General features: G+C 33.6%; 1 protein-coding gene across 7 annotated transcripts in view; it reads left to right on the forward strand.

Moving 5' to 3' along the window:
• Positions 1-11,775: 11,775 nt before the first annotated feature.
• LOC110036313 overlaps positions 11,776-12,400 on the forward strand; it is a 34,247-nt gene continuing 33,622 nt past the window's right edge. For 4 of the 7 annotated variants that reach the window (XM_020740721.1, XM_020740719.1, XM_020740724.1 and 1 more), the window contains exon 1: positions 11,777-12,110. The gene's annotated coding sequence lies outside the window, so the exon portion shown is untranslated. Of the gene's footprint in view, positions 12,111-12,400 lie in introns of all 7 variants that reach the window. The other 3 variants (XM_020740723.1, XM_020740725.1, XM_020740727.1) reach the window with 1 other exon arrangement.

Here is a 12,400-nt window from a genome sequence, read left to right on the forward strand (position 1 = left end):
CTTTTTGAACATTTGAATTAGGCTTAATCATTGATCTTGGTTCAAATTAAGTGATTATTGTCTTGCTATCTCATGCCCCATCACACTAGATTCATCCAATGTTCTTATTCTCCAAATTACAATAATTAAATTAATTACAATTCTACCCTCTTATAAAAATAGCGTGAATTGGTTTCTACCTCCAATCCCTTTATATTTCAATCATCTTAGGGAATCAATTATGATCAATATTACCCTCTCACCCCTTTGTTTGACCTAAAATTTTAATTAAGGCTCGAAATTTCATAATTACCAACCTCTTTTTCTCATAACTCTTTGAATTTAATTCAAATAATTTTGAAACTTTGATGGTTTACTACTCGTGGGTTAACTAAGACACCAGACAAGACTTTAAATTTTTTCAAATTTTATTTTATTTTCAGGAATTATTTTAGCTTAAAAATAAGGATTTTCAAAGTTAATTCATTTACTTAATTAAAACACACCCTCTATCCTTAAGAAAATTATTTGAGGTTCACATGGGTAAGAGGGCTACTCAGTCTAATTTTCATAATTTTTTTAATTAAATTTTAATTAATATATTTTTTGTTCATTTTAACGAATAAATAAATAGAAAATATATTTTATTTTGAAATTGCCATTTATATTTTTCTTTGATCTCTCTGACTTCAGAGAACCCAGTGAAATTATATATATATATATATATATATTTGAAATATTGTAATCCAAAAAATTTGTGGAAAAGTTTAAATGTTATTTTCATCAATTAGTGAGTGATTCATGATTTTTTTAACATTTAGGGTATTTTTATGATTTTTTGTATTTTTAATTAACATTTAATTAAGAAAATGGGCTAAAAATAAACTTTTTATTTTGACTTCAATTTTATTTTTCTTGGATAGCTCTCATCTCGTTTCAAACCCAAATCAGCCATTCAAAACTAGAAACCCAACCCCAAACTAAACTTGTAATTTTTATAATTACATTTTAATTTCTACAATTATTTTAAGTAAAAATACTTATTTACTTAGAAAATACATTTTTTCATTAAAAATAATTTTTATGGATTTACAATTTTTTACAGAGATGTCTTAGGCTAATTTTTTTCAATGTTAGTTATTTTGGTGATTTTTTTGAGTTATTTTATATTTTTCTTATTTTTGATATTTTTCTTAATTTTAAAATAGAAAAATTTGTTTTAAATTTTTAAATTTTTATTTTTATTTTTCTTATGTTCCTCGTATCACAGTGAACCTTCCAAACCAAATTTTAGAATTTTTTTATTTATATTTTATTGTTTAGCATTATTTTAGGCAAAATAAAGGTGATTTACTTTGAAAATTAGGGTTTACAATGTTAGAGGTGTCCTATGACTTTGGAAAAATCAGAGAACATCCTTAAACATGTAAGGAATGAACTCTCCAAATTTCATATTTTTGTGATTAATATTTAATTATTTATGATTTAAAGGAGTTTTGGAGTATATAATTAATTTAAAAATAAGTATTAGGAAAACATTCTTTATTTGTAGTCCACAATGTTTTCATCTGTTCACAGAGCACAGGGTTTTTTTTAGTTTTTATCATTATTCTACATTAAGTTATGGATTTTTAAAGTTTATATAATTACTTAAATCAGAAAATATCTTATTTATCTATTTATCCACGCAGCTCTGACTGGATCCTCTGCATCTCTAAAAGCACACGTGACGTGCTCCCATTCGTAGAACTTTACATGTTAGCTAACATGCGGCCCGCGGTTCCCGCACCGTCCCCTCATCCGACCAAATCTGAGTTATCTATTTGATACATGTGAAAACGGACGGCCACTGTTCATCATCCCAGATAGAGAACTGTCTAACTTTTAAGCATATTATCTCACTCAATTCTTAACCAAATCGCATGGGGTTTATTCATATAGCTTCATCTAGGTGAGACAAACATATCTATACAGTTACATGCGTATAAAATTAAGATATACTTCAAAATTGATGAAACCAAGAGCAAAATGAAAATTTTCAAGCTACACCTTGGTCCTAGAGGTGTGGCCTTAACCAGATTGTTGTATAAGTTTTGTTGGAGTCCCGCGAATGTTCCTCAACTATTCGATCAATTTGATCTAGGTTCCAAGTATAAGTTCGACGTATAGGTGGTTTGGCCTTGGTCTAACTCTAGTGTAGAGGGCTCGGGATGATGGGGCTTTGATGGAGAATGATATTTAGAAGTATGGGGAAGCTTTTGGGCTGCTCAATTTGAAGTTTGGAGGTTCGTCCCAAGGCCGAGAATTGCCCTGGATTTCAGTGGCTAAATTGGGCTCTGGTGGTGAAAATCAATGGCTAAGGAGAGTGGGCTTAAGCTTAGGGTCACTGTGGGAAGATTTGGAAGCAAATTGGGGGGAGTTTACTCAACAAAACTTCATCTTCTTCTTCAGGTTGTGGGGTGGGTGCTTGATTTATAGAGGAGGCCATTATTGCCAACAAGGTAAGCCATGGTGGCAAAGGGGCTTCTTAGGTGGAGGGAAGAAAAGTTCTGATGACCAATGGGGATGACCCACATTAGGCAGGTTAAATTTTTTTTCCTCAATTAAGGCCTCTCAATTTTGGTGTTTTCTGACGACTGAGTTGATTGGTCGGCCAAGGTGAGGTCACCTCCAAGTTCAGGGAGGTCATGGAGGTTTAGTGGTCAGCTCAATTTGGTTCCAAGGAGGCTCCAAAGCTTTGGTCCAAAGGGGAAGTGAACTTTTGGCAAATTGGCTAAGTTTGGGTTCAACCTTAGTCCAAGGGTTAAGCTGGATTCCATGGTGGTTAAGGTGAGTCCCATAACCCCAAGACAGTTTTAGGAGGGTTTGAATGGCTAGTTTGGGTTTGAAACCAAGGTTTGGGTGTATAATGAGAGAGGAAAGTCCAAGTGAAGGAGGAAGAAGGAAGGGTCACCTCCACTTGCCAAATTTGGGATGTTTGACCTCATGATGCTCATGGATGGCATCATGAGGCATGCCATGCCATGTATGAGGGCATGGAGATATTTCATCCAAAAGAAATTTTGGATTTTCATGCATTTAAATAATAAAAGGTCAACATGCCCTTTTTGGATAAAGTCTCATGTGTATGCATGGTATGATTGTTATGATGCCCGAGATGAATATTTCTAAATTAAAATGGGATGATAAAAATGATTTTTGTCATGTGGGCTCGATTTAGGCCTTTCCAAATTAATGTCATGGGCTTTTAAAAATGCTCATGTAAATGGGCTTTTAAAAATATGCATGAAGAATTTAATTTTGAAATCGATCATGAGCTAATCAAAATGGGTTCGGGTTTGGTTGAAATTGGGTTTTAATTTGAAGCTAAGGTTGGGAGTAAATTGGGTGAAAATTCTTGTTAATTTGGTCAATTGGGTGCAACTTATGAGTTTTGGGCTTTAAGGGAAATTTTGGTAATTTTAAGAATTTTAGGTAAAATTGGGTCAATTTGGATGACTTAGAGTGGTTCAACATGATTGTTAGTAGAAATTTTGGAATTTGGGCAATTTTGAGGATTTTTAGGGTTTCAAGGGTATTTTGATAATTTTGTGGAGCTTTGGGGGTTGGAGGCCAAGGTAGGATATTTAGGTGGAATCGGAGGTCATTGGACATATCAACCATGATGTTTCCCCTTGGATGTCATGGGACCTCCATGTGTTGGTCCTAGCTATCCCAACCAGGGGCTAGGGCTTGGGGACCACCCACATGAGTTTCCAAAAAAGTTGGGGAATGGGTTAAGTGTAGGTCATTTTAGGGTTTGTGATAGGTTCAAGTGTTTGTGTATGCTTGACCAAAACTAAGACACTCAGAGCTAACCCTAAGGCCTGACAATCCTATGGGCACTCCCCTTAAGCTCCCCCGATGTTGGTTTTAACCTTCTACATGCTAGAGGCCAAAACCATAAATGTAGAACTCCAAGAAGAGTAACGAGGTATATAGAGTTTCTAATGGGTAGGGTTCTATCACTAGTCCTCTAGGATAGTCAATAGGAAAGTCATATGGCTAGATCCTAAACTTCTAAGGCTTCTAAGGAAGAAAGACGACTAGACCACAACAAAAGTGAGGTCAACAAAAGGTTGAATGAGTTTTATCCTATGTGAGAATAAATGTAAGTGTGAGTGTGTAGCCATTTCTATGCTTGAAATGGTGTAAAACTTGAGGATTTTTTCATAAGTTTGTGTGAATCAGTAGAGAACATTAGTGAGATCATTCTAACTTTGTTAAACTTTTATTTTGTAATCAAATTGATGTCTTGTTCAACCATAATGAGTATGCCTAAACCTGTCCCTCTCTTGAATTAAACTCTATGATATTGTTGAAGCCTTTGTTATGTGTTGCATGTTATTTATTTATAAGTTGTTAGTTTAACATTATACTTATAATTTACTCCTAAACTGGCCATGTAGTTTCTTAAATGAGTATTTATCTAGTATTATAGAAGTAGTCTTGTGGAACTATTAAGTTAAACTACACTACTTTCAGAGAATAGGAATATTATTATTAGGGCAGTGCAATCACGTAAGGAAATTTCCTAACACACTGGTTTTTGCATGGTCATGAGTATTAATAAAAATCCCCTCCTAAATTTTTACCAAAAGTTAACTCTTTTGAATTCAAAAGACATGTTCATTGATCCAAGAGAAATATCCCTTCCTTCATAAAAGAAAATATCCCTTCATAAAAGAACCTTCCAAAGTGTTCAGATGCATTGGATCACTCCAAGGGGTCTTTAGAACAATTGTCTTTTTGAAAATTTGTGCAAAATTCATCTTGAATCGCCTTAATCCACAAAAAGTTGTCTTTGGTGCATATGGCTCCAGTTCTGGGGCATCTGGCACCAGCTTTCTATAAAATGATGCATCTTGCACCAAGTTGGGGTATCTGGCACCAGTTCTCTGTAAAATGGCGCATCTTGCGCTAGTCTAGTGCATCTGGAGCCAGAATTCCCAAAATTCACTGTTTTAGGTCCAAATTTTGTCTTATTTGCTACTTTTGCTCCAAATACCTAAAATTGATGTACCTACAACAAAAACATGAAAATACCCTTGTTTAAAGTATAATATCACTAAAAATAAGCATAAAATGTATACTTAAAACAACATATTATTTTAGTGTATCACTTAGCACTATTACTGAGGATTGATGTTAAATTTTTATTCTAAGAAGATTTTAATTTGAATATTAAGGCTCATAGTTGAAAATCATTGTGTTGTATTTATTTATAAATTTTGTTTTCTAATTTTTTGCTAGAAAATCCAAAAAAAATCATTCTTTTGTCAATGATTTTACTTTCTGCTTATTGTCATGTTTTACATTTTTTTCAATGAATTTTACTTGTGTGTTATGTTTCTATTTGTTTTAGGGTCTCTCGGTTGCTAGTTCTATGCTTGAAGGTATAGAACTTCATTATATGATCTTGTACCTTACGACCATAAATAAGATAACCGTAAAAAATCAAGAAACTTAAAAAAACAAAAAAGTAATTTAGTATAAATGGCAAACCCACCCTAGGAAAAGCAATTAAGATTTCTTAGCGAGTATGTCAATCATTGGGTGAAGAAATTTATTTCAATATTAACAACCCTAACATAGAGAGCTACCTCATTTGAATTGAAATCAACTATCCTTCAAATGGTGCAAAACAATCAATTTTTTGGATCATCTACACAAGACCCCAACCTCCACTTGGTAAATTTCTTAGAAATCTATGCTACTTTAAGTATAATATTGTTTTCAATGATGTCATTAGACAAGGGCTTTTCCCTTTCTCACTTAATGATAAGGCCAAAATATGTCTCGACCCCTTAACACCAAGATCAATTACCACATGGAACTACTCCGACAAAAAATTACTAGCCAAATACTTCCTTACACCCAAAATGACAAAACATAGGAATGAATTATCCTCATTTTTCCAATTAGACGAAGTATCAATCTACTAATCTTGGGAGAAATTTAAGGAGCTACTTAAAGAATTTCTCCATCACACTTTACCTGATTTTCTTATAATTTAAACCTTTTATAATGTGCCAATGAAATTATTAAGGTCAATAATATATGCTTCAGCTGAGAGTTCACTTATGTTGAAGCCATATTAAGAGGCTTATTCACTAATCAAGGATATGGTTTTAAATAAATTTCACGGGAAGAGTCAACGATAAGAAGGTAGTTATTGTGAACAACAGAGTTTTTTAACAATCCAGGACTTACAGGTGGTTGTTACTTCTAATAAATTAGATGACCTAGGCTTTAATCCAATGTAAGGATCATTACCTAGTAATGAAATAGCTTATGGACTAGTAAGTTGTTCTTCTACTAATTCTTCAGAACCTTGAATTCCATAAAATAAGGTTTAATAACTCGTATTCTAATGTCTATAGTCCTAGTGGAAAAACCACCCAAACTTTAATTAAAAAAAAAATAACTAAACAACTCTATAGGTAAGTGGAATAACTAGGGCAGTAGTAACTCAAGACTTACCTGCCCTCCCACACTTCTTATCGCCATGTTCATGCCCCTTTTTGTTATGATTGGAAAAATGGCCTTCTTAGCATATGTCCCCCTTTTTTCCTTAACTGCTTATGTTTCAAAAAGAAAAGAAAGAATGGTAGTAATTAAAAGGGGACAAAAATTAAGAAAAACCAAAAAGAGTAGCTATGAGAATATTTACATAGGAAAGATCTAGCAACATGAGCTAAAGAAGAGCATTACAAAGTAAACCAGACCATACTAGTCCCAAGAAAATATATGAGAAGTTTGTTATAGAAAGAATTTCATAGCCAAAATATAAGAAAGAATCAATTTTTTTTTGTTCATGGTAAAGAGACCTCTCATAGCAATGTATCCTTGTGGCTAATTACATCTTGACAAGAACACAGGAACACCAACAATAAAAGGTATTTTATTTTCTATGCAATATACTTTTGGAACATATTCAGTTAAGGAAATTTTTGACAATCCCAGCAGGGTAAATCCTTCAATCAAAGCAAAACTAGTCCACAATATAGAGGGTGTATCATCATAACTTGACGGATAGATGCCACTGGTTAGATTAAAAAACAACAGTACTTTCCTTGGATGGTGTAGTAAGTATATAACATGCTAAGAAATTCTAACCATGAAGGCCCTACTATTATGTTGGGGGGTATTATCCATTCATGTTATGTTCATTTTAAAATTGGCCTAAAGACAAAGTAGAAAAGAAAATAAAGGAAACAAAATATTTGATATTAAAATCATAAATAATTTAATCCTAAATTTAGCTAGAGATAATTTTTTTTTTAAATTTAAATTTAATAACAAATATTTTATTCTAATGAGTCTAGTCATGATGATATCCAGACAAACCACATGTATAAGAAATAGTGAACATAAGCAAGGTATTGAAAGGTAAAAACTCAATATAAGAATAAAAGATCAAGCGTATCCAGGCTGACTATAATCCCATAAAAAAGGGTGTTCAGGCACTGAGTAAATATGTTCGATCATAGTACTATATAATAAATGTAGAATCTAGAAATTATGATACATGGCACGATTAGATCTTGGTCCTTTCCACAGGTTCCTAGTTCAAAGCTCGAGGACTCATGTCTGTAACTTATTTCCAGTACAGACTCTCCTAGAGGGCTCTAGGAGTACATAAAAATATAAAAAAAAAGACTGGACTTACAAAATAAGGGTTAGCACAAGATACATCATAGAATGTGTAAATTCACTATATTCGATAGGAGGAGAGCACAACATTACTTATAGAAATTTATTAGTAAAAATCATTAAGATCCTACTTTTAAATGCGGCACACTACAAGTAAAATCCATCTCAAATATACTAGCATGAGTCTCAGACCCAGTGAAGCATACAAAAGGAGTTCAAAGTGCACAACATCAAGCATAGGAAAAAGAATAACATAGCTTTGGTTGGACTGGTGGCTAGCATGGGAGAGCACCCCAAACCACCAAAAGTACAAAATGGCCCCCAAGCTCGGTTGTGGGGGCTATCTCAAATCAGAGTAGATCACAACCTGACGTGGGTACACCAGGGTCGTGACACTAGTGAGCTTGTTGCATGCAGTCAGGCAAGGGCGTGGATGTGCTAAGTGATACAGGCGCGGAAACTCCCTAGAGCTGCACCATGGGTGCACCAGATTCTCTTTCTCCTGGCGCAGACCCAACGTGGGTCCAACATGGTCAAACTAGACTGAAAGATGGTGTGGGCATGCCCCAAAGTTGTAGCAGGATTGTCAGGTTCTTTGTTTCCCTGCCTTGACTCAGCATGGGTCTGGTGCGGGTGCACCAAACCAAATCAAGCCCAGGTGCACCGGGGGAGAAATACCGATGTTGATGTATGATGCACTATGAGGCAATTGAATGGATGTTTGTGAGCCATGAGATACTCTGAAAGAGTGGAATATTATCATGTATGCTCGACATCCAAAAATGGTGACAACATAGTGGATTAACGAAGGCTTGATGACATGCCATAAGACTTAGGGTTAACACGTCATAAGTTGGATTTGGATTGAGCTTGGATTTAATTTTGGATTTTAATTATGATTGATTTAAATTTTGGTGGGCTTAGAATTTGGTTTGGCATGATATATATGGTAGGATGAGGTGGGCTTGGTTCTTAGTAGATTTGAGAATTTTTTTTTAAATTTTATTTTCAATTGATTTTGGTATTTACTAATAAAATTTGGATTTTATTTTAACAAAAATTTAAATGGTGCAACTTTAACTTTTGTTAATTTAATTGTCATAATTTTAATAAATTTTAGATTTAAACATGATTTAATTTTAATTATTTCAACTTTAGTGAACTTGTTTAAAATTATGTTTGATTTGGTCTTGATTGATACTTAATTAAATTTGATTTTAATTTTGATTGATACTTCTATTTTATGCCTGTAGTAAATTTCATCATTCTTAATTTTAATTTTTAATTTTAATTTTGGTTAACTTGATGGTTTTATTTAAATTTGATTTCCGATTGAATTTCATTTTGGATTGGTGTGAAAATTTTAGTAAGCTTGATTTAATTTCAATTTTATTTTTGATAGATTAAGTGGTTAATTTGTAATTAACTTAATTTTGATTTCAAGTTAAAAAATTTGTTTGTTTTGACTTTTAAATTTCAGTTCAATTTTAATTTTTTAATTTTACTTTGGTTTAAATTTAAATATTTTAATGAGTTTGGTTTTTTTGGACCTTTTAGCTTTTAAGTTTAATTTTATAGTTAATTTTAATTTTAATTTTCTTTTGTTAGATTTTAATTTTCAATTGGTGATTTTTCTTTTTTTTCTTTTTAATTAAAAGATGAACCGTGTTTTTGTTCAAGAGCAGTCTCGTACCTAATTGGCTTTTTATGACTAGAGAAAAAAGTTATCAAAGGAATCGGGGAAAAAGGAGTGCAAAGTGCCCAGTCAGAAAAACCTAATTTCTAGAGTTAAATGGTGACTTAAGGCCTCCACATGTGTAAAGGAACTTAACTTAAGCTTCATTAACTTGACATAAACCATCTCAACAAAAGATTAAGAGTTCGAATTCAAGTATATCAAACTATAACAAGTGAAGAGATGTTTTGAAGTCCTTAATTTGGTATTGGTTCCTCTACTAGTCTTCTAGGAGAGCCACAAAGAAAACCCTATGGCTAGATCATAAGTTCTAGGAAGAAAAAACATGACAGACCTCATACAAAAATGAAGTCAACAAGTGTTAGCACATAACATGTAAGTTTTATATGGGTTTAACATGGTGGAAATAACCAAACACATGAATTTTTGCTAACATGAAATATAAACTAGCATCATATGGGTTTTTCATAAGGCAAACACATGAAACTTGCAAAGGTGAGATAACATCACATAACTACTAATCCCGGTTAAATATAGATGTGTAAAACTTATAAAGTTGACTTTAAACACTTAAGATTGGGATTCTACGTAAGCATACGTATTGTTATCAAGTAATATAAGACTTTCCGTTTAAGTCCCAAATATCAATCTCAAGAGGAAGGTTTAAATTTGAAATGATAAATTAACTAGGAAATTCACAGAAATCAAACGAAATTACTGCCGCTAATTTTGAATGTGTAATATATTAACAAAACTAAATCATTAACTACTAGCAAAACTTAAATACATAGTTAAAAATAGTAACTACTAAGCTCTGTTTATGTAGGGCTTAATCTTTCTTTGAGACATTGTAACTTGAAAATTTTAAGGATTAAGTTCCTCTAAGATGAGTACAAGTGCTAATATGATTCTAAAGTAGAGGAGGCTTTGACCTTAGAATCTCAGTTGGTGGAGTGTAGGACAAAGTTGTTCTTGGTGGCGACTTCCTTTTCATTGCAGCATTATGATTTGAAGAATGTCAAAGAGGAGTTGGTAGAGGCACACGCCAACTTTAACCAGAGCACCAAGGGTATGAAGGCTATGAGATTCAAGCTGACAACTCTCAAGAAGGAGATCCAGAAATTAATGTCTGAGAAGGAGGTTAACATTGTTGGAGTAAGTTGAGAGTTGTGAAGAGCTTCGACATCTTGATTGAGTTCAAGAGTGTCATTCAAGATTGTATTTAGGAAGCTCGCAATCATATATAAGACGTTGATGTGAAAGAGTAGGAAGGCATCGAGGAGGGATTCATCTAGGAATTTCTGAAGAGGACTCAAGCAAGGCACAATCAGACTTGTGCTAACATAGAGGAACTTACAACCATGCTTTAGAAGACTCCTCTCCAAATTTTGAAGTTGAGGGCATCGAGAGTAAGGTGAAGAAGGTGTTCTTTAGTAATAAGGAGGGGGAAAAGAACATTAACTTTGAGTTGTGCTTCACTTTTCTTTTTATGTTTTTTGAATATTTATTTATATTTTATTGTATGAGTTGGACTGATGTAGCTGTCCTTTTTTTTTTCTTTCTAATCTTTATTGTATATTATCAATATTACACTGTATGAGTTTGACTGATGCAATCATTCTTCTTTTTTTCTTTTTACTTTTTTTGCATGTTTATTGATATTTTTTATTGACCTTAATTTTGAGGTCTTTCTTTTTCTCTCCCTAGAGCTATAATATAGCCTCAGCATTTCCTATCTGACCCTCCTAGAGGACTAGACTGGGTATACTATTTAGAGTTTTGAGTCATTTCTTCACTCCTTGTAGTTTCATATGAAAGGTTTCAAATCCTCTATATCTGATTGAGTTGTGTTCTTATAAGTATTTGAAAGCCATAAGTGGACCAACGATGTATGACAATTGACTTGCCACTGCGAGCAGTCTATTTGACTTTGGTTGTTGCTTAGGCAATAATCAGTCAACATTTTGCTCGTTAAGCGGCTTCGGTTGGACCAAATAACTTCATATGTTGCGATGCGCACGAATTGAAGTTAAATTGGTACGATCGTTGACGAGCTTGCCGGACGACCTCAGATGATAAAACGAAATGTGACGACGCATCTGTAACGTCAATTTTACCTAGAGACGATACCCAAATGAGTGGGGTTCTGAACGAGACTGGATTGTGCACGAATTAAAGATTTTAAGTTAAATAATAATATTAAATAAAATAAAATAATAATAATAATAAAACAAAATTACTTTATAAAAACCTACGCCTCCCCCTCATTCCTAGAAAAAATTATTATATACGGACACAGCTTGCAGAGATGCATACGATAATCAATTTACACCGTCGATTACCGATCCCTATCCCCAATAAAAAAAAATTAAAAAAAAAAAATTAAAAAACGGACCCCGCCCACCGAAATAATCTTTGCGTTAATCTGTTTCCTTCCTAGGGACCGAGCGAACCTTACGCAAAAGCCCTAGTCGAACTCCTTTCCCTCTCGGCCAAAATCTTTGGGCAACGCTCCTCCTCGCTCGGCCTAAACCCTTGCCGGCGCTACTCCTCGCCGGCAAACAAACCTCGCCTGGCTCTTCTCTCCTCTCCTCATCCTTCAAACGTGACAAGAAGCTTCTTCTTCCTCTTTTGCGCCCCCCAACCTCGAAGGGTTTCTGCTTTCAATTTCTTTCTCCGATCATTTGAGCCGCAAGGAATTTCTTCCTATGATCATTTGAACCGCAAGAAACTTGAATCGGTAAACCTAAATCTCTATTTCTTTATTTACTTGCACATGATGACTCACAGCTCCTTATAAATCTCTAATATTTTCGCGCTTGGATTTGCTTTAAGATTCTTGATCATCTACTTTGCTTTTATGGGTTTACACGTTTTGAATTTTCTATTCATTATCTTGAATGTTTGAATCCTAGTATATAGTTTCATTAACTGATTTGCAAGAATTACTAAGGGCTGATTGTTTGGCATTTATATGTGTTTAGAATTCATTTAATGTAGTGTTACCTTCTCCTAAATTTTGCTAAATGC

This window comes from Phalaenopsis equestris, unplaced genomic scaffold (genome assembly GCF_001263595.1).
Source record: "Phalaenopsis equestris unplaced genomic scaffold, ASM126359v1 Scaffold204990, whole genome shotgun sequence".
Classification (NCBI taxonomy): Eukaryota; Viridiplantae; Streptophyta; class Magnoliopsida; order Asparagales; family Orchidaceae; genus Phalaenopsis; species Phalaenopsis equestris.